Genomic DNA, 4,133 nt, shown 5'->3' on the forward strand with positions numbered 1-4,133 from the left:
AAAAATGTGGAAACAAAGTGTTCATCAAATACAGAAATTCTTGAATACATTATGGTATATCTACATGATAGAATATTAAATCAATGATAAAAAGAATGAATTACAGCTATGGTCATTTACTAGAGGAATTTTCTAAAACATTTATGAGAGTGAAAATCAAGATGCAGAAAAATACATCTAGTGTGATACCATTTCTTGTAAACAGTGACAATAAAACTTGTATATGCATATGCATGTGTGTATATGGTTGACTGTATTGATTATATATTTTGTGTGTATGTGTGAGAGAGATAGTTTTAGAGTATATTTGTGTGTATCTATAAATAGATATTATATGTGCATATATTTTCAGGGAAAAAAGGATATATGGGCTTAGAGGTATCTGGGGTTGAAGTGGGGTGGCAAGCTGATACAGTATGAGGGAAGAAGAGAAAAAGTGTAAACAAGTAGAAAATTAAAAAAAAAAGATAATATAAAATATCCAAGATATATATTATTTTTATGCATTTATAAACATTACATATGTATATAAGCATAAATACTTTAAAATAAATTCCTAAAATGATTACAGATTAGAAAACAACTAAATTACATTGATTTGCAATTAAATTCTCTTTTGTATAGAGTTTAACAAAACAAATATTGGTAGGCAATAACGACCATGATTTGTATAATCACTAGGGATATTTCAGTTTGCAAATTGTCATGGAATATAGACCCCCCCCCCCATTAAATGAAGCTCATGTATGAATGAAATAGTCTGTTGAATTGCTATCCCAATGTTTGGCAGTTTATAGGCATGTAGTAAATGATAATATTTTTTTCAGGAACTTAATCTCTGAGCATGGATTTTGGCATCTGATAAAGTTCAATTCACATCCTAGTTTAGCTCCTTACAACCTCTATCAACTAGAGTAAGCTGTTAGAGCTCTTTAAAACTGCCATTTCTGTAAAATGAACATCATGATGCTTAGCTCTTCCATCTATTTGTGAGGATTAAATAAGATAACACATATAAAGTTCCTAGCAGAGGGCTTGGTATAGAGGAAGTGCTTAATAAATACTCCTATAAATAGAGCTTCACAGTACAGAGTGGTGGTACAGTCATATAGTGGTGGAAAGCACTTTCCAATATCTGATGAAATATATCAAGCCAAACAAGACTGACAGGTAGTATATATGAATGCATTTTAGGGTATGGCTTTTGTTGCATTGAAACTAGTTAAAGATACAGTGAACCTCTCTTTCAACTGCTCCTCAATAAAAATTCACTTACCACTAAGGAACATCTCATTTTAGTTAAGTCTTCAATAGAATGAAGTCTGAAAGGTATTTGCTTTAATAGGATATTACAGTTATTACTGGGATGTCAGAACACTCTGAATTAGAAAAACTCTAGATCCGTAAGTGAATGCAAGAAAAAAAAAAAAAAACTCTTGGATTCCCCTCCACACTTTTTTTTGGCTTTCATTCAGTTTCTTTTCGTCCAATCCGACATGTTGAAATATGACACACTGTGATAACATATCTTATTATGAGAGAGAGAGAGAGACAGAGACAGAGGGAGAAGGAGAGACAGAGAAAGAGATCTGAATATGCTCACTTACAGTCTTTTTCAGACACCAAGAATGTCTATGTTGTTGGCACTGGTGTCTCAGCTCATTTTCACATGCACTGGCAAATCTCTGTTTAATCTCTTATTCTGTACAGTCTGTGTAAATGATGATTTAAAAAGTCTACATATGACTCTTATATTACCAGTAAACTGTACATTCCTTGAACAGGGTGAGCATAAACAACATGGCAAAAGGTAACTGGACTGGAAGTAAGTAACTTCTGATTTCTCATATCTGAAACTAACTAGTTCTCTGACCTTAAGGAGTATAGACTATAGTCAAGACTCTTTGAATATGTTTTCTCATTTAATTCCCACAAATTACACCTCAAGTGAGATGTTATAATTCCCATTTTACAAATAAGGAAACGGACTTGGATGAGCTGTTGTTACAAGTCATGGAGTCTCCAAGTGGCATAGATAATATTTCTACCTATGACTGTCTTAAGACCACAACTCTAAGTCTTTTCTTGATAAACTTGTCCTCCTCTCCCTCAACTCAATTCCATCTTAACCAAAAAAAGTAGCCTATATGTGAACTCTTAACTCCCTTTTTTGACTGTAATTCTAGTCATATCCATATACTTTGGTTATACCAAGTGCCGAGTGCCTCAGAATAAAAGATTTTGTAAAACAAGAGAGGAACAAAAGAGAAAATCTTGAACATTTAAAATTTACTACTACATCCTAAAGCAAACTATTCTTCAGAGTGGATGTTTCTCTTTTATTTTTGGACAATTGGGCATTGCAACATAATTAAAATCTCTATAGAAGTTTCCTTTTCCTTTTGGCATAAAGCAGTTGTTCTTAGGGGAAGAAGGATATTAAAATAACCCTACTTTGGTACATGTTTATCCTAAAATTCACATCTTAAGTACTCTTCTATACAGTGGTCTTACAAAAGTTAAAATAAATATAAAAACCAGGGAAAATTAGTGACCCAAAATAGGACTTCTCTAATGAAAAGAACAGGAAAATGGCTATTTTAAGATTGAAGCTAGAGCACACAATTCAGTTTCTAAACTTGATTAGATTTCTTTACCCAGCCTGAGAAAAATGAGCCTCAAATCGAGGCAACTACAGAATACAGAATAAAACTATTCCTTTAAAAAAACAGTGTCTTTTATGTAAGGAAAGGTCTGAAAGGATACGATCAGACTCTAAGATACTTGGCTGCCCAAAGTAATCCCATGAGAAATAGAGCTTGAATTGGGATAAAGAAAAAATAATGAAAAATAGCATTATCTTACTAAAAATACCCTGTACAGGGGCGCCTGGGTGGCTCAGTTGGTTAAGCGACTGCCTTCGGCTCAGGTCATGATCCTGGAGTCCCGGGATCGAGTCCCACATCGGGCTCCCTGCTCAGCAGGGAGTCTGCTTCTCCCTCTGACCCTCCCCCCTCTCATGCTCTCTCTATCTCAGTCTTTCTCTCAAATAAATAAAACCTTTAAAAAAAATTTTAAAAAAATAAAAAAATAAAAATAAAAATACCCTGTACAATAAGGGAACATTTTGTAAAAGGAATCATAGCTGTAATCATAAGTTACCTAAGATGTTTCATTTCTTTATTCTGTCATATACCTACAAAATAGTTGCTATAAGTAGTGACATTTATCTTAACGTTTCAAAGAAAAAATATTGCCTTATCATTCTTTGTCATTTCTCCTAGTTGCCTATTTCAGCTAAAAATCCACTGATGATTACATGTAAACTCTCACATGATAGAGTGGTATATGTTGTCTCGTATTTCTTTGTCAAATCGACATTTAGCATCCCTACCTCTACACGGGAAAATGAAGAACAAACTGAGCAGATTTGGTAAATTGAATTATTCTTCATGCTTCTTATATCCATGCCCCAATGTTTTACCCTTCCTGTATCCAAGTCCTTTGCCATGTACTTTGCAGCGCTTACCCTAAAATGGGTGAAGTTTAGTTCCCTGCCCATTAACATTGAGTTTGGCCCTGAGACTCTCTTTCCAATATGGTGAGGCAGAAGTAACAGTGTGCCACTGCAGAGCTTAGGCCTCTAGAGTTCATGTGGGCTTCTGTTTGTGTGATCTCACTTCTGGCCTTTTCATGAGAAGAACCTTCATTAGACTGTTGGATCCGGGAGGAGAAAGAGAAACATGAGGTACAGAGCTACCCCAGCCAAGCCCAGCCTAGATCAGCCAAGCCTGGGGAACCCAAGATAAGTGAGAATTAATGACTGCTCTTTTAAGTCATTAGCTTTCGACTAGTTTGTTGTACAGTCATTTTTGCCAGTAGGTTAAATGATACAGCAGATATATGTGAGATCTGATACAGGAGATAGCCCCCCACACATCTATATACACTCAGCAACTACTGTGTTCTCATGCCGGCAGGGTTTTTACTTGAGGCTTTAGAGCTTTTTTTAACTCAACTACTTAACATGTATTGATGCTATGAACCCAGATGCGGAATAAAATCAAGTTTTCCTTTACTTTCCTCTAAGTAGCAAGAGTGCTTGTTATATAATAATAAGCGTGTCAGTCTAT

Source organism: Neomonachus schauinslandi, chromosome 10 (genome assembly GCF_002201575.2).
Source record: "Neomonachus schauinslandi chromosome 10, ASM220157v2, whole genome shotgun sequence".
Lineage (NCBI taxonomy): Eukaryota > Metazoa > Chordata > Mammalia > Carnivora > Phocidae > Neomonachus > Neomonachus schauinslandi.